This window comes from Diadema antillarum, unplaced genomic scaffold (assembly GCF_040938485.1).
Source record: "Diadema antillarum isolate AM-2024a unplaced genomic scaffold, OU_Dant_1.0 seq00001086_RagTag, whole genome shotgun sequence".
Classification (NCBI taxonomy): domain Eukaryota; kingdom Metazoa; phylum Echinodermata; class Echinoidea; order Diadematoida; family Diadematidae; genus Diadema; species Diadema antillarum.
The window spans coordinates 282,133-301,183 of NW_027271906.1; the positions used below are offsets into that span (position 1 = coordinate 282,133).

Below are 19,051 nucleotides of genomic sequence, written 5' to 3' on the forward strand. Positions count from 1 at the left end.
CTTTCTTATTATCTCGCAAAAACTTAAAATCTGAATTCCCCCATCTATACAAAAACTATACCATCCCTTCAAAGAGAAAGAAGTTTCATCCACATTGGAGAGAAATAGGCAATCATGAAGTTTCAAAAGCTTTCACAGGGCAGAAATATCAATGATACACACACATGAAATTGGCTAAATTTTTTATAGCATTACCCTTGTAACTTGCTGGGTCGTACAAAAGTAACATACAAATAATCTTTTGGGTCTATCATTTAGCAGCTACAAATCCATAATACCCCTCAGTCGTCATTGTTATTAAAAGTTATGGCAACTCTACAATAAATTGATGCAACAGCCACTTTTGAGTCCTTTAGATTTGTAAATAAAAAGGGACATTTAGTGGATAATCACTGCTGCCATGGAACAGGTATGTGTGTCCATTTTGACAAGTCATTGAAAATTCTCTTTCAACTATTGGCTAGATGGATGGATGATGACCCAGCTCAATGATGAGGGTAACTATGGCAACGGATGTACTCTACTGAGGAGTGACAGACAGGCGGAGGACCCAACGTACCTTGATGGCCTTGGCGCCCTTTTCAGCCTGGAAGGTGATCGTGTGGTTCACGTCGTGGGCCACGTTGCCAGCGTTGTCGTACACCCTGAACCCCAACGCTCGACTGATCTGGCTCCCGCTGTATGCAACCAAGGTCTGTTTAGCATGAAAGGACAAAGAGTGTTCAGGTTTGAGAAACATGTTAGTATGTTCTTCATTCTTTTCTTTTGTGTTTTCTGATCTATTGAACATAGCCACAAAGGAAGAAATTAGCCTAATGCTTGTAAGCAAGCGGCAATGGGATTGATAGCTTAAAGGTTATTTATCCCTTTTGTAAATGTCACAAAATTTTGCATGGTTAAAGAACAATATCCCCCAAATCACATATGAAATCTTACAGCAATACACCTCAAGAGTATTTTAAAAAGAAATGAAAAATCAACAAAGATTTGTGGGCCCAGTGCATGTTCTATTCACATCTTCAGTCTGATCGAGATCTTGCGTTGTTCAAATGCACATAAAGTTGACTGTGGAAAGGGAATGTATGTACTGCTTGACTGCTTTTGCGCAGGCGGATTACCAACCTGTCTGTTCTTTGTCAACAAGCCAAAAGAATCTCATTTGGGAGAATCAAAGGTTCTCAGAGAATTGCTGCAGGAATGGGTTAATATCTATTCTTCCCTACCCAATGGGATCTTACCTTCCATTACCTTCACCAAAGAAGGAGGTTACGTATTCATGGGCATTGGTTTGTGTGTTTGTTGGATGGTTGGTTGGTTTGTCTGTGTGCAAATTAACTCAAAAAGTTGTGGACGGATATGGATGAAACTTGGAGGAAAAGTTGATGACAAAAGGAAGACATGATTCAATTTTGGTAGTGATCCAGAAATTGTTATAGATTTTAGAAGTTTTTTTAAAATCTTTTTGCAGATAAGTTCATTGAATTGGAGAGTTCAAGCTATGTGTATATGGTTTGCATGCATGCTCTAGTAACCCTTTCTTTGCCAATCAGTCAAATGTGCATAACTCTTACACACAAATCTATGAGCAGATAATATCATGTGGCAAGCAGGGGATCAATTACAAGTGCACGCTCTGCTCTGGCAAGGTGCCATGTAGCTGGAAGCTGATGAAGTATACAAAAGGCTTCTTCATTGGAAAATTGGATGATTTTCAGCATGTGTATAAGGGTGGAAATTAGCTGCTTGGCAGAGGTCTGGGCTCTCAGAGTGCTTTCCTAGATTGTAGTCACTTTCTAGTCTTCCAAAATTGTTTTTTTTTTTTGCAACTGTTAAGGAAAATAATAACAGTGGTATCTTCCAACCCGAATATTTTGTTCGGTCATCACACGTTTTACCTCATCTGGGCTCCATCCGATGACCGCTAGTTTGGACGGGCGTCCTGAGAGAAGCTGCAAGTGGACGTGGTCGGTGAAGCTCTTGTACGAGACGGTGATCTCGCGGGGACCCAGCGTGGTCCCCTCGAACTTGATGTTGCGCAGGAGGAAACCGACGTTGGGCAGCAGCACCTTCTGGAGTGCCTTGGTGTCCAAGTCCTGGGCAGTCACTGTCAGGTTACTTAGGGAGCCATGGGGGAGCTATTATAGGATGAAGTTTGCACACATTTAAAAGGTCATATCATCATTTTTGCAAATGTCACTAAATTTTGCATGGTACAAGAAGTATGTCTACCAATATCATGTATGAAATCTTACAATAAGACATTTGTTTGTTTCTTTTTTTTCTGAAGAAATGAAAAACTAACCACATATCACTCAAAAGTACACTCCCCATTTGTACGGAGAAAAGTGGTTGGAATTTTTTCGGGGCGAAAAAAATTCAGTGGCAATCTGTAGTTTTTATTCTCCCTTCAGAATAAACAGGTTTTGGTATTTGGAGGAAAGGTCTGAATTATCTACCTCAGTCTACAATATACCGGATTATGAAGAAAATTAGATTTTCAGATTTGCTAATGGGACACAAATTTTAAAGGTACAACAGTTCTCAGAAGGGCAAAAAATGTATCTTTGACCATTTGGAATTTGCCTGCTCTTGTAAGAAACTTGTCTAGCTGATGCAATATGACAGGGTAATGAGTTGTTTTGGAGTTATTTTGAGATAACAGGTGTAAAATGATTTAGAACAGAGTATCCGTTTTTTTATTTCTGAAGAGCCCTCCCCGTTCAGAAGTGGGTAGGTAGAACATTATGCAATGATTAATCGTGCCCTAGCAAGTGCGTTTCCCAACAAGCTGCATGTGATTCACTCGCACACAGAAGATTGATGGATACTTCCATTGAATATACAACAGCAAGTAGCAACTATGTGATCTTAAATAGCAATACTGTTGATGTATCTTTCTGACTAACATTTTGCATTTTCTTTATTACCTAGTACATGACCGCTCAGCATTATTTCACACATTTATTATTGTCGCTGGGGTGACGAAACCATGTATCTCAAATTTTGATGAAAATCACTTTTTTTTAAAAATCAATCATCATATGATAAGTTAAGTGATGTCCAGTGTAATATCAGCTGTTTTGCCCCAAAATGAAGCCACCAAGATATGTCCGAGGAAAGGCAAACCCATTTGTTATAGATCTTTCGCTCCCACAATGATGAAAAGAACAAGAAAAACAAAAATATCTGATTGATTTTATTCTGAAAAAAAAAGAAAGATTTCATCACTTTCTAAATTATTTTTGTAAGACACTTGCTTATATCTGCATGTTTTTTCGTGTTTCCTTACAATACGTTTTTGTTTTATCTTGAGTCTTTCTATATGATGCAGGGTGCATGTCGGTATTTTGAATGACATTTCAGTGTGTAGTACCCGAATGTGAAGAGTGACCCGAGTGTGTGTGCTCAAAATAAACCTCATGTGAGAAAAAGCCTGCGGCAAGTTTGTGTCTTCATTCACACACATTATTTAGTAGCCGATTATTGCATGAGATAATGCTATTGTGTGATGTGTACAGGGCCAAGTTATTGTAGGATTACAATAGCAGCTATGGGTATGCACACAAACTTGATCGCGCCATGCTTTCTTTTGGAGACATTCTAACATACCCTCAGAATTGGTACGGAAACAACAGCGATAAGTACGTAATTACCAAAAAAAAATTAAAAATTTCGTCATTTGATTGCAGAACATAGCATTGTCTGTAAGACTGAGTTATTCAGTGGCTCATATTGAATTGCTCATTGCCACATTGCTTAGTCCCATACATGACCATACATTGTATGTGTTGGTATAGGCAAGCAATCAATTCCCTGAATTAGAAGGACAATAATTTCCTTGTGCTGGCGTATAGGCTTCACCCTGAATTTACCGCTTTATTTCTATTAAAAATAGTTCCCCCTTATTACCGGCAAATACAGTTAAACATTGCTACAAAATACTGATTTTTAAATTTTAGTGATACTGAAATTTCCGAAAACATACACTACCTTTTTCATGCTATTTCCGTGAGCATCTGTGACATGTACTGTGATGTTGTCCTCCATGGTCTCACTTAGTCGCAATTTCTTGCTACCTTCGTACACACACTTGATCTGAGTTGGTTCTCCTGGAACTGGTCTAATGGAAAGGATAAGAAAAAAACAACCAAAATGCAGCTTCAAAAAAGGGTGACGGACTATAACTTGGTACTTTGAAGTAACTTGGAAAAAAGCCTGTGTAATGTAACCACTCTGTCATTAATCACTTTAATGGGATGGTACAGTATTTGTGGAGATGAGAATTTGGCTTTTAACTTTTTGCGAGATACCAAGAAAACACTTATGATATAGTACAGAGCATACCATTATAAGAGGAATTCAAAGTTTATTTGATGAAAATCAGATTTGGAATGACTGAAACATCCAAAAACAAAGTAAAACAAAGCGATCGTAATAAAGTGTGGGTCCCACACTTTATTAGAATCACACTTTTTTGGATATCTCAGCGATTTTAAAACCAATTTTCAACAAATTAAAGTTGAATTCCTCATAGAATTACGTGCTATTTCATTTTTCAGAAGAAGTTTCTCATTATCTCACCAAAAAATGTTAGAAACCTGAAATTAGGTCTCAACCAAAACTATACGATCCCTTTAAATGCTGCTGAATTACACCTGGACACATGCAAAGTTAGGAATCTATTTTGATGTCTGAAGATCAGGTTGGATGGCAAGACATGGGTGACTTGATTGAATCAACTTCCCCTCTCTGCCCACCAGGGTACATAAACAGCACTCATTAGGGCTCAGTCACACAGCCCAAATTCGCGTAAACGCACGAATCACGCATGAAATTTGGTTGTGCATGCTTGTCCGTCAAGAATTTTTGCTGATAGAGATACATGATGAAAATCACTGCTGAATTGCACGAGAACTACGGAAAGATCACGCAAAAATCACTAACAAACTACGCACTTTCAGCGCATAGGCCTGCATAGGCCCCAAATAGGGCGAATACGTGGTTGTGCACGACGACTGAGGTCCATGGAAAACCATGCATAATCTGCGCATTATCACTAATGAACTGCATATGAATCGCGCATGATTCGTGTATGAACACAATAGCAGCAACATTTTCGCCAACAATCACTGATATTCCAAGTATATTTCGTGCATTGTCCGCGTAAGAACTACCCAAAAATTACGTAAAGCAGCGCAATAATGTGTAAACTCTTACGCGAAGCCAAGTTTTGAGCTGCTCAAAATTTGGAATTGCGTAAAGCGCCAATCCGGCACACATCAGCGGACAACTACGAAGGTTCCGCGTCAGACAAACTCATGAAATGCACAAATCGCGCATGTATCACGTAAGGCTCAAATTTCTTGCGTGATTCATGCGTTTACGCGACTTTTGGGCTGTGTGACTGGGCCTTTAGCGAATATGTGCATCAAATCATATGATCTTTGGTAACGGTTGACCCCAGTCATGATTCTTTGACTGTGGGAACTCAGAAGTACATAGAGATCACGTGAGAAAGCAGTACATAATTCATCATGGTGATTCAAGATTATATCCAAGCCATGCCGAGACGCATCCAGGCCAAACTTCCAACTCCAATGCATTACCATGATACCAGATCCTTAATACTGTATACAGCATATATCTAGCAAGTCTAAATTTTCGCGCAATCAGGACTTCGCGACGATTTCGCGAGTGGTTAAATTCGCGATTGTGGAGTACTATGCTGAACGGAGAAATGTAAACTTGTGTGTCACATTCATGTCGGGATAAGAGTCATTATTTTCGCGTGTCTCTAATTTCATGAATAGCACCTGACTCACAAAATTCACGAAAATAAAAACCTCGCGAAATATTTGGCGTTTACAGTACTGCACGCGGCATATATTTTGCGCGTCTAATTTTTCGCCCATCAGGACTTCCCAACAATTTTGTGAGTGGTTAAATTCACGATAGTACAGTAACGAGCATAAAAACATTGCACATGCACATCACATTCAAGATGAGATTAGAGCTAATAATTTTGCATGTTGTTAAATTTGCATAAAGCACTGAGGCGCAAAGTATAGGAGAATAAAAATTTCCTGAAATACATGCCGTATACACCAATATCATAAGATGTAATTCACTCTGAAGACTGAAAGATCCCAAGAACAATCCGATTAGTCTAAACAGTAATGGGAGATTGGGGGGGGGTGGGGTGGGGTGGGGTGGGGAGAATGAGGGAACGTACTTGATGTAGAAGGAGAACTCAAGTTCCGAGCCATCTTTGAGACTGAGCTGGCAGAACTTGGGGTCGCCCACAGAGTCTGGCACCTTGATGGGGGGCAGTCTGCCGTCCATCAGGTCGGTTGGGTCAAAGGTCAAGAGCCAGTTGAACTTGAACTTGGAGGCCAGTTCCCTGGTGATGGGTAGGTGGGTACCGCCCTCGTCAAATAAGGCAAAGACTGGATGAGACAAAGGGGAAAGGGGAAAGAGGGGGTGGGGGAATAGAGCACGGGCACAATGGTTACAGGGAAAACATTATACATATAATGAATGTTTATGAGTGCAATGGACAAAATATTTCATGAGGTGAAGGATGAACATTTCATCTTTCACCGAATGAAATATTCTGTCCAGAGCTGCCAACCTTTGGAAGCACAAATCCGGACTCAGCAGCTCCAAAATCCGTATTTTTCCACCAGAATCCGTAATTTCTCCATCTCCCTCTTTTTGCTATTTTGAATTAAACTTGTCGACATAATGGGGCCTACAGGCTCTAAACAAAACATTACGACACATGCCGAAGTATCGAGCTGGACACCAGCACGATAAAGAATCCAATCTACGCAATGTTCAGTGTTGATTGATTGCTTTCTTGCAATGCATGTGTACAAGTGCATGTATGTACCTCCAGAAACTTGCTAGGCTGGTTATGGAAGCTTCCACTATCTAGCAGGGGAGGGGGAATGCTTTCATCTTCTCAAGAAAGCTTCTGTGTGAGCGAATGCAAAACTCTCTTCGGTGTTTCCAACTATTGTTTACTATAAAACATAATCATGCGTTGTTTTCAGGATTTTTCATTTTACTGGATTTTAAACATCAGTATTTTCCGAAGTATTCCAATTTCTTTTACCCTGACTGGAATCGGAAACTCTGCTATAGTTACATTCGATACGAAAAAGTCATTACGTCTTTCACGAGGAAAAAACATACAAAACAAACAAACAAACAACACCTACGAACGAATGTTGATAGCCAAAACTTTAAAAAGTAATAAGCAGTTATGATGAGCGTGAACTGAAATTAATTGTCATGATTTTGCTGTCTAACCAGGTGATGACTGCATCTCATTGGACCTAGTCGTAGTGAATTTGTCTGGGCATACGAGACCTTTTAAGTTTTTCCGTGATTGCATTTTTAATTGACTGATTAATCATCCTTTTTTTATTGTTCAGGGAACATAAGATATTCGATTAAGTACACTATAATCGACTGTTTGATGTTTCCTACTATGCGGCAAAAGAAAGGATATAGAATCACGATATCTTTGCAATGATTCCTTTAATTCAACTAATGAGCTGGTTCTTCGATTGATATTTCCAGGATATGTACACGCTGTTTATTCCAGTGCGCGCATTCTTTCATCTGGCATGCACCTGGGTGTGGCACCTGTTTTTGTGGAAATTTCCACAAGGGGAGAGGCCGGGTGGGTGTCAAGTTTCTTCGCGCCGAAGAGACTGCATGTATTCAGTATTTCACAATCTCTTCGCTCTAATTTATTGTCATTCGTGCTTTCCCCTTATTCTTTGCTGATATTGAACATTTAGATTTAACTTTATGAAGGTTGGTAGATTGTGGATCTTTTTGTTGTGAGGTGTATGTAATTTCTTTTATCATTCTTTGGAGGGGAAAGAAGAATAAGAGGGAAAGTGAAATAAAACGAACGGCACGTACGCTCAGCATTCACAGTAAGACGTCTTTTTGTACCAGCATAGTTTTCATCATCACCATCAGACATCACTCAGATCATTTTAGCCTTTTCCTATTAACATTAAGAAACACGCATAGTCCCTCGAGATAAACACCGAGGAAAATAAATAAGTATAACAAATACAAAGTATCAACACCTCCCAACAACACAAATATTTAGAAAAGACAACACACGTCGCTTCGATTCGAAAAAGTGTTGCACGAAAGCGGAGAAATCGCCGTTACGAAAATAACAGTGCAAGACACTTGAAAGAATTACACTTGTACGTTTAAATATTTCAAAGAATAAAGGGAACGGATAAAGTGATATAAAATGGAAGAAATCGTACCAAACGAGGTGTGAGAAACAACAGAAATAGAACGATAAGTTTTGTATTAAGATTAGGCCCTAGCAAAAGTTTGCAGCACCGAAAGCTATGCGAAAATCAAATTTAATACACATGACATAGTCTAGGAAATTCGGTATTACGACGAGATCCTTGAGATCGTCAATAAACGATACAAAACAAGGGAAATTAATTCACTTTGACCTGAAAATAGTTTGCTATAAGTATTCTGTTATATGAGATCTCCTTTTATAGGCCTAGAAATACATCGAGTTTCCACGATACTCGGGAAAGAAAGTTCGAACGCTTTTCACCTGCACATACTGTGACAGTGCACATCATCAGTACACAAACAGAAACTCACCTCTTCCTTGCAGAAAAATGATGCAATAACGTTACAAAAAACACACACAACACTCTAAAAATCATTTCGTACTTGGGAGGCAAGGGAAAAACGGAAGAAGTAGAGAAAAAGAAGCAGACATTGCACAACGGAGCACTTCTACCCCGACTCAAACGAAATATAGGGTACTGTCTATAGTGGCAGCTGGCTACAGTGTGAAGCTAAGCTACTACTCACGCTCCGGTCCCCAGCCGGCCGGCCACACATGGGGATCCCACGGCGATCGATGGAAACATCTAGGGTCCGTAGGCGACAGGGATTCACATGCGCGAAGTTCGTTCAGTGTACACAGTACGCAAGCAGTGAATTGCGTGTGCGCACACTTTTCTACAATGAAAGCTACGAACACACACACGTCGAGTACACAGACACCGACACACACAAATGCGGGCAACCAGGCAACGCGGGCCGGCTGGAGAATGAAACATGTACAGTGTGTAGTCTGCTAGTATATTGCAATTGCTGCATAGGCGATAGGGCATTATCGGAATTTCCAAAAACCGTAATTTTTAGGCAACATTCCGTACTCCCGTAATCGTGATCATTTCCCGTAACAATTACGGGAAATCCGTAATAGTTGGCAGCTCTGTCTGTCCATTGCACGAATGAAAAACATTTATTATTTGTTTTATTTAACGCCTAAAATAGATCTTTGTCATTTGATGTTTTTATCATCTTAGAAAGAAGAGAAAATCTGAGATCCAGAGAGTACTCACTGAGCGCTTTACACTAGGACGCTGTCGCAGGCACACACTGCAAACACAAGCGTTTTACACGCGTAGTGTGCCAGGCTCTCGGCGAACGTGGAATGGAGCAAATCGTATGGATCCAAAATTGCACGGCAAATGGAACCACAATTGCACGGATGATGACGTTATAGTGAAATGGGCAGAATGATCAATGTCAAACAACCAATCAGATGATAAGGATCTCTTCAGGCGTTATAAAAAGTTCTCATATGCCTGCAGAACTCTTGATATTTGCCCTAAAATGTACTTATATGCATAATAAATGTGCTGATTAACGCTGTAATAGCATAATGTTCCAAATGGTTACAGCGAAAACATACCTCTTATCTGCCTACAAAACTATTGATACCTGCTCTACATTGTACTCATATGCACACAAAATGTGTTGATTAATGCTGTCATAACATAATTTTGTTAGGTTAATGATGAAAATGTGAAATATTAGCCAGACAGACTCGACGGAAGTATTGCAATCTTAGCGCATACCCGATCCTAATTGCCACACTTTTCTGTAATCAATTATTGATAATCGACAAATCGGGCCACACAGAATCCACCTATCTTCAGTGCTGTAGTCAATTGCATGTATTGATTGCTTGGGCCCGATCGATCATCACATAATGATCTACTTATCCACTACTGAATAAGGAGGGCGTTTCAGGAATGAAAGTCGTACGAATGACCAAAATCATTTAATCTTTTGATCTTATAATACTCCACAACGACTCATTATCTCAGCAAACTGCATCAGCCAGCCTGGTTTCTTGGTAGAGCCTTTCGATGTATTGCAAGCAAATTTGAAATGGTGGAAGATACATTTTGAGCCATTCCCGGAACTCTGTTTGGCTCTAACATCAGCCCTTTGATGTCTTTAGTGCACCATGTGAGTGACTTAAAACTTTGACACAAATCTCTGACAATACCTGAACAAAAGACATTAGGGCCATTACTATTAACAAAAATAAGAGAGAAAATTTGTGACATCAAAACTTGCGATGTTTTACTCTGCGCACCCTCCTTACGCCACAAAGTTGTGATGTTAGCTCTGACGAAAAAAGAATGTCATGAAACTTCAGAAGAACTGCACATGCCCAGTTTACTCATTCTACACACTCTCGAGGACAGTACATTGTAGATGTGGATATCACACGGGTGCGTTTGCCACCTTTCCTGCGAAGTTTTGCTGAAAGGTAGAAGCTCTGCAGTCAGACTTGCAAAGTTTCATACCAAGTTTCTGGTGGAACTTGTTGCAGGTGCTCAGCAAGTTTCCCCTTACTTCCTGGCCCGAATTCACGAAGGTGGTACAATCTTGTCCATGCTTTAAACCATGGACAAAGACCATGGTGCGCCAAGTGTCGCATGGAATATTTCGTTATGAAATCAGTCATTTCGTCAACGAAATGACTATTTTGTAATGAAATGACAACATTTCATCGACGAAACTAGATGACTGATTTCGTAACGAAATATTCCATGCGACACTTGGCACCCCATGGTCTCTGTCCATGGTTTAAACCATGGACAAGATTGTACCACCTTCATGAATTTGGGCCCATGAGTTTCCTAACTTTTTGAGTTTTCAAGCCAAATTAGATTAGAGTTTCTTCTATCAATATCTGTCTGCGCTCTCAGAGTGTTTTTCTAGTGATATGAAACTGCTATCATTCTGATTATCTGACTCCCATTCTTGAGGGTAACGTGCATGTAGCTTGGGGGCACCACATCAATCATGACACTAAAGGTGCTCCTACCAGACATGACAATCGACACACTCACCAATATTGGAAGTCTGCTCGCCTGCCGTCCACTCAATCTCCTCCTGCGGTTTCATCTTGACCAGTCCCTTCTTGGAGTCCTTGAGCCAGGGTTGCTGGGGGTAGAAAATGTTGATGTTGCACGGACTCGTACTCGGCTTCACCGTGATAACCTTCTCAACGGGACTCACACCACGGAAGTGCTGCAACAACAGAAAAATAATAATGATCTGGTGCACTTACATACACCATATACATAGCGAGTTTAATTTTTTTTGTGTGTGTGAATGAGGACTTCTAACGATTTTGTGAGTTGTTGAATTCACGGTCATAAAGTACAGTAATAGAAGGAGAAATGTATGCGGGAACATCGCATTCATGTCAGGATCGCAGTTAATATCTTTGTGTGCTGTTAGATATACGAAGAGCACCCAACTCGTGGAATTCATGAAAGCAAAACCCCCACAAAATAATCTGATGTTAATGGGGGAAAAAAGTCTTATCTGACTGTCATTTGCAGGCTTTTGCGATCACAATTAAAACTGAGAAACAGAATTGAAGATGTTAACACAAGGCAAAGTCCATGGCATTACTGGCATTCTCTGTGTTAAACTCGCCCATATGCTTTCCTACGTTCCATGACATTTGCTCCTCAGACAACTGCTCCCATGAAATATCTGCGCACAAAGCCAAACATAAATTCTAGGCACAAACATAAACTGAACCATAATCCTAGTCCTCACATCAAACTAAACCACCCTATCAAAATTCCTTGGAGAAAATAAGATCGGAGCAACTGTCGCAGGAGCAAAGAAGTCCTGTCATCGCTTTCCTATGCTCTAGAAGCTGGCTGCCAACTCACAGGAAGCTCCACTTTTGCAGTGATTTTCTGTGACTTCTTGGCGATGTTCTTGATGTAGATTGGCTTTCCCATCAGGGTAGCCTTACCGGAGTTGCTTAAGTCGCCAGAGTACGTCGGTAGACCGGCGGTGCCAATGAACTAGAGAATGGGGTCAAAAGAGAGAGATGCCGATTATCACCAACCTTTTCATCCTTTCAATAGATTGCTCTTTCTTGGAGTTCGAAAAGCAAAAAAAAGAAAGAAAGTAACTATATCCAGATACAACACTAAATGATAAAATCAAGTGCAATATATACAATGTAGAGTAAGATCCTACAAACAAAAAAGTAATAATTTCACAAAGAACTGGCCACAAAGTAAAGAGATCTAAGGGTTTTTAAATGTTAACATGTTTTTTTTCAGAGCAGTGATATTGGTCACAGTCACATATAAAAATTAGATTTGATGATGATGTTGTCGGCACCCTCATGATCTCACTTTAAGTGTTTTTATGTGATGACATCAATAATAATAGCTTACATCGATTGCAGTGAGCCACTACAGGCCTATAACAACATAGCAGTCAGTGATATCTTTGAAAACTATCAGGCCCCGAGGCAACATTTCCACAGAAATTATCATACTGTCCTTGTGAAATTGGCGATACTGAAGTTTACTGCATATCACATACTGGATATGATTAGGTGGAAGCAGTTAATTTCATTTTGTTTGTACAAATTTGAGACTGAGACATCAGCTTTTGGGTCTTCTAAAATGTGTTGTGAATTTCACAGACCAGTAATATAAATACAGCTATTTGATAATTTGGCAACTTGAAATAGACAAAGGTATTTGACTACTGTAAAAGTGGACATATTTGCATGAATGATTTTTCGTGTTTGGCCCAATAAGATGAGTTTCTTGTGTTTTCAATTTCACGGAATCAAGACATTAACTACTGGAACATATACTTGTAGCAAGCAAAAATATTTGTGTGCCTTTATTTTGAAACTTTCGCACATTTTGAGCAAACCAGAAACTTGCACGAAATGTGCGAAAATTTCAACAGCACAAAAATTTCCACGTTTACGGTAAATTACAGCTTCACTGAGAGTCAAGTTTTTACTCTTTTAAATGAAATACTAGCAATGAATGATAGAAATTATTTTAAAAAAGATACAGAAGGTTACATAAAAGTGCATAAATCCTCCCTCAAACCTGAGCCACTAACAATGACTTTTGATTGCACATAACAGGGGCGGATCCAGGAATTCCGTAAAGAGAGGGCGCCTTAAAAAGATTAAAAGGGGGTGCACGCACCCCTCCCCCATTTTTTTCTTTTTATTTCTTTTGTTTTAACAAAAAAATAAAGGGGGTTGCACCTTGTATCCCTTTGGATCCCCTTGGATCCGCCACTGCATAAACATGCGAGTTATTAACAAGTGCGATCCCGGTAATTGACTGACAAATTGCCCTTTACTGCTGTATACAAGCACCAGTCATCTGGTGTTCTAGTAGAAGCCATGATAACAAATAATGGGAATGCATACTCCAGTTGGACTCTGATCGAGTATGCATGCCCATGATTTCTTTTGTCATGGCTACTGCTAAAGCACTGATCAATTTAGTGCTTGTTTACGTCGATGTAGGGCAATTTGTCGATCAGTCGCAATAAAAGCAACTCGACGCGAGGAGCGTGAAAGTCTTCAAACCTTGCAGTGGACGATGAGCTTTGAGTGCATAGAGATGTTGCCAGCTCTGTCCCTGATTTCCACCGACACCGGGAGGGCCTTCCCGTTCTCCACACAAAGGTCACCCCTGTCAAAGGTCGGCACAATGATCTCATGGGGCTCTCCTGTGAAGAGAAAGGCGCAGCTCACACGTGTCACGATCTCCAGGCTACACTGAACAATATCTGCCCTAACAAAGCTATAGTACAATCCATGTACGCTGAAGTCTTCTTCTTCTTCTTCCTCTTCTTCCATGCAAATACATACCGCCAAGGCATTTTTTTTTTTTGTACTTGTGCTTGTCCAGTGCACACATCAAAAATGCTAGGAAAAAACTCACTACAAATTCAATGATCTGCTAAAAAAGAGAGAAGAGGCTTGAACAAAGCCTAACTTATTGCATCCCCTGCTTGAAAATTCTCCAGGGAGGTGCTTTGAACCATACATGATGGCAGGGAGTGCACAATGTGGTATCAGCTTTTCCTTGTGTCTCACAGTTACTGTAAAAGTGGATATTTTTGCATGAGTAATTCTTTGCACTAGGCCAGGTAAGATGAGTTTTAATTGTGGGTTTTTAATTCCAAGGAAACCAAGACACGAACTACTGGAACACATAGCAAGCAAAAATGTAACATGCTTTGATTTTCACACTGGTTTCTGGTTCTGCAAAATGTGCAAAAATTTCAACACTACAAAAATTCCTACTTTGGCAGAATACAATCAATTTCTCAAAATATTTACCTGAACTCATTCATCTCTAAATTTTCCTCAGACTTGCTGAGCTCACACACAAGTAAAGTTGAAGCATAATTTCTCAGTCATGACTTGTGAAAATTAACTTCTCACTTAATGCATCGGAAAATAGTACCAGAGCAAATATGACAGGTGAACAATCCCAAAGTATGCACATTTTCATGAGAATTGAGAAACTTCTCAAGTGTATGTAGGTAGTTCTATGGGAAATTTTACCAGGAACTTCTCTAGAAGTTCGCTGTCAGACTGCCGGAACTACCAGAAGCAAATACCAGGTAGTGAAACTCTGCATAGCTTCTCTTAGTAGGACTGGTGCTTATGATATCTTATCCATCATGAAATGTATCATATTTGAATTTGAGATGAATTCACCATAAGAGAGGGTCCCTGCAACCTCCCTCGCCTCCCCTCCCCAAACACTCACCGGGCAGTAGTCGGATCTTGAGCTGCTGGGTGGGTTTCATCAGTCCCGGAACGGTCACCTGCAGTGTGAAATTCTTGCCCTGCGAGGTCCCAATGTCCCCCGACGCTTTCACCCCTTTCACCAGCAGTGTCGTCCCCCTAGCCTCCACTCCCTCGTAAGTCAGCTCAAGGCCGCTATGAGGAAGAAATGTGCAAAGGATCATTCACCTTGGGAAATTCAGCGACTTCATTACAAACTACGGATGCATCAAATTTTTATATACTGCATACGCCGTATATTTCGTGAGTCTAAATTTTCGCGAATTGGGAATTCCCGACAATTTCGCGAGTGGTTAAATTCATGATCAAGGAGTCTTGTACTGAACAGAGAAGTGTACACACGTACGTCACATTCACATTGCAATCAGAGTCAATATTTTTGCATGTCTTTAATTTTGCGAATAGCACATGACTCGCAAAATTCGTGAAAATAAAAACCTTGTGAAATATTCGGCATATACAGTACACTATTAAAAGCACACATTGTAAAAGGTAATAGTGTGCAGCCCGAGTGTACTTGTGTGGATGTTCCTTACATGGGAACCAACAGTAAGAAGATGCTTCATGGTACACTGTAAATCTATTCCTTGCTGGAATTTAAGAACTCCAGCTCTGCACACTTACCTGGCCTGCAGCTCGGGCCTGAGGTTGGGCGTGGGCTTGGTTGGGTTGTTGAACTCATCCTGGAGCTGAAGGGGGATGGAGAATGGTATGTCCACCCGAAAGGGGGACTCCAACATCCCAAAGCTGAACTTGCTTGGCGGCGCCTCTGCATCATAGCACAATGGGCAGAAGAATATAGAGATAACGTCATCACAGAGAGATATGGAGAGAGAGAGAGAGAGAGAGAGTTTTAGGAAAAAGATATGACACGATTGACAAGGTGAAAGGATATGGAGATTATGAAGCAGATTAGAAGGATAAAGAGATTATGAAGGATATCAAAAGAACGATAAGGAGACAGAAAGATAAAAGACAAGTTATTTAGATTGAGAGTGGAAAGAGATAAAAAGGTAACAAAAGAGATTAAAGAGAGAGATAAGACAAACTGACAAAAAGAAATGAAGAGATATGTAAGAGAAATAAACAGCAATAAAATGTTCAGTGTTTTACCATCACAGGGCTGAACTGTGTTCTTATAACCTTTACATGTCAATTATCAAGGACTTTTCTTCAGATTTCTGTAACTTATTTCCAAGCTGGAACATTATTCACATAAACATTTATCTCACATTGTCAATAATTGTAATACCAGACTATACACTGATTCCATTTGCCACCATCTCTACCCAAAATCTTTGACACATGACCTGTATTATAATTTGAAGGCTCTTTTCTCAGCATAAAAAATGCACTCTTTTGGTTAGGCAGTACTGATAATCTTCAGTTTCATGTCAAAACTGCAATTTTTTCACTATCATGACATAACAAAGGAAGCTGTGGCATCTAAATTTAGAGATAGCTACATGTACCAGTAATAAGCCAAGCGCTTCTTAACATATAACCACAATAACTGATTTGCAACTGATTGACAGATTGCCCTGTATCGATGTAAATAAGCACTTAATTAATTAGTGTTGTAGCAGCCATGACAAAAGTGGGCATACATACTCAAGCAGGATTTGAACCTACAACCTCCTGATCACTAGACAGGTGTATCATCCACTAGACCACTGAGCTACCACCAGACAGCCAGGTATGGCTCTAATCCTATAGCACGCAGCGGGTACTGCGTAATTATTCAAATTGATGAAGTTCTTGCGTAGAGTTGTTTCTATTGTCTTATTTACGTCAATGCAGGGCAATTTGTCAATCAGTTGCACTACAAAAACAACTCGATGCAAGAATTTCAACTATTTAAATAATCACTAGTTTATCTATGGATTACTGTGATCTCTTCATTTTACATCTCACATTGTGCAATCAACACTCCAGGGAAACTTTCTATCTTAGCTACAAGGCATGACCTACACAGATCATCAGGGGGGCATTTCATCAAGCATTTTGTCTGAGATTTTTTTCCTACGTATTTGCTTTCAGCCAGTTACAAGCAAAAGTTTCAGTACCGTAAAATACAGTGTAGTTTGTCAGAAAAAAAAAAATATCAGACTAAACGCTAGATGAAATGCCCTCCTGATGAATTATGATGAAATCACCACAGATGACACAGGACCCTCTATGTCCTTGTTACAACCCTCCAAGACAGTCTACCCAAAGCTGGCACCAAGGAAAGTAAACAAGGCAAGTGCCAAATTGTGTCTTGCCCATTCGCCTACAAGAAATTAATATTTTCTAACTCCCAGAAGTTCATAGACCCGCTTATGACCTTTGACCTTGTGGTGACTTTTAATTCCCCAAGGGACATTCAACATCTAAGTTTGGTCACAAACGGACGAAGGGATTAAAAGTTATGAGCCACAATCGAAATGCGCCCTAAAAACTTAACATTGGGCCCTATAAGTTCATTGACCTCTGCCTGTGACCTTTGACATTGAGGTGCCCTTCATGTTTAGTAAAATGTGTAACTTTGTATAACCACTCTTCCTTCCAAGTTTGATTGAAATTGAAAGCCTAAGTAGAGAGTTACTCAAGTTTTTGTAGCGTTATGGACAGACGATGGACCGACGGACTGACGACGGACGGATGACGGACGGACAGACGCCGCAGGCGATCCCTTAGTCTCCCCACACCTCCAGTGGGCTCGACAAAAAAAAAAAACCATAACAACTTCTGACAAGGCTTTCATGAGTGGACGTAAGATGTTGAGAGATGCACGTGGGTGAGGAATCATACCTGTGACGGTGAAGTTGATCTTGTGATAGGGGAGGAGACGCCCCCAAATTCTGTGGTTCCTTCCTCGTTGAGCACGACCTGAAGTTTGAGGGTGTGGGGGCCAAGGTCCCTCACGATGTCTAGGGGAAAGGGTGAAAGAAATCACATTTCTCAGTTACTCCTTCAAAACGTTGTTAATGACTAATTAGGCTTACTGAAATTTAATTCCAAAGCATCGTATCATCGATCAAAATCATCCTTTGGAAGTCAAATTTCAATGAGTCACCCTGCCACTGAAATCTGGGGAAGAGGACATCATTCATTAGGTCTGTTTCACACAGATTTATCTCAACATTGATACATTTCCGACTGCTTGTAACTTTCAATCAAACGCAAATTTGGATTTCTGAAATCAGCTTTGTGATTGACCTGATTGACGATCGATCTTTGGGCTAAATAATATTTCAATAAAATTATAATTTGTTTGTGCAAAAAATAAAAAACAAAACCAACAAAAAGTAGCCAGACATGGATTTTACCTTACATGTACATTCTGAAAGAGCCGACTGCAAGCTTTAAAATGATGTATAACTCAGTACAAGTGGACTTTCCTGACCTAATCTACACAGTAGAAAGAAAGTACACACTCTGTAGAAAAGTTTACTGAGAAAAGAGGCTCTGAAATTCAGGGTCTGTTCAAGTGCCTAATCTCGCATCAAACTGTGCTCTGTGCAGTGAAACTGACAACTAGGAATGTCGCTACGGCAACTGGTATGCCTCCTCCATTATGCATGGTTCTCCTAATAGGCCTTGAGTACGTCTTTGACAATGGGAGATGACAATTTAACATGACTGGCTAAAAATTTAAATGACATGTTTGCCACAAATGTGTTGAGTGTTCACTTTCCTTGAATTGGGCTTCATTTTGATGGATGGCTATACTGTTTGAGAGAGCTTGTCAAAATAGGGCGAAACATCCAGTGACATTTGAACATTTTTCCTTGATCCACGGCCAGTCTTACCCTACAGAATCACAGTGCAATTAATGCATTGTGATGCATATAAATGTATCCAGCTTTATTAAGTGTATGCATTGAGAAATCGTCAAGGTACAGATGCAGAAGATTCACCAAAATTTCATGCTGGGAAAAAGGTTGTCATCTCCATTTCACAAAAATGTCATGCCATGAATATTTCTGGTTTTACAGTAAATATGCAATTGAAAAAAGAGCCGGAAGGATGCAATCATGTTCTAAGATTTGAGCATTAATAAAAGCGAAGCAATCA

General features: G+C 40.0%; 1 pseudogene; it reads right to left on the reverse strand.

Annotated features, from left to right (window-relative positions):
• The window catches only part of LOC139743486 (structural maintenance of chromosomes flexible hinge domain-containing protein 1-like), a 43,370-nt pseudogene extending 25,466 nt beyond the window's left edge, over positions 1-17,904 (reverse strand).
• Positions 17,905-19,051: the final 1,147 nt, after the last annotated feature.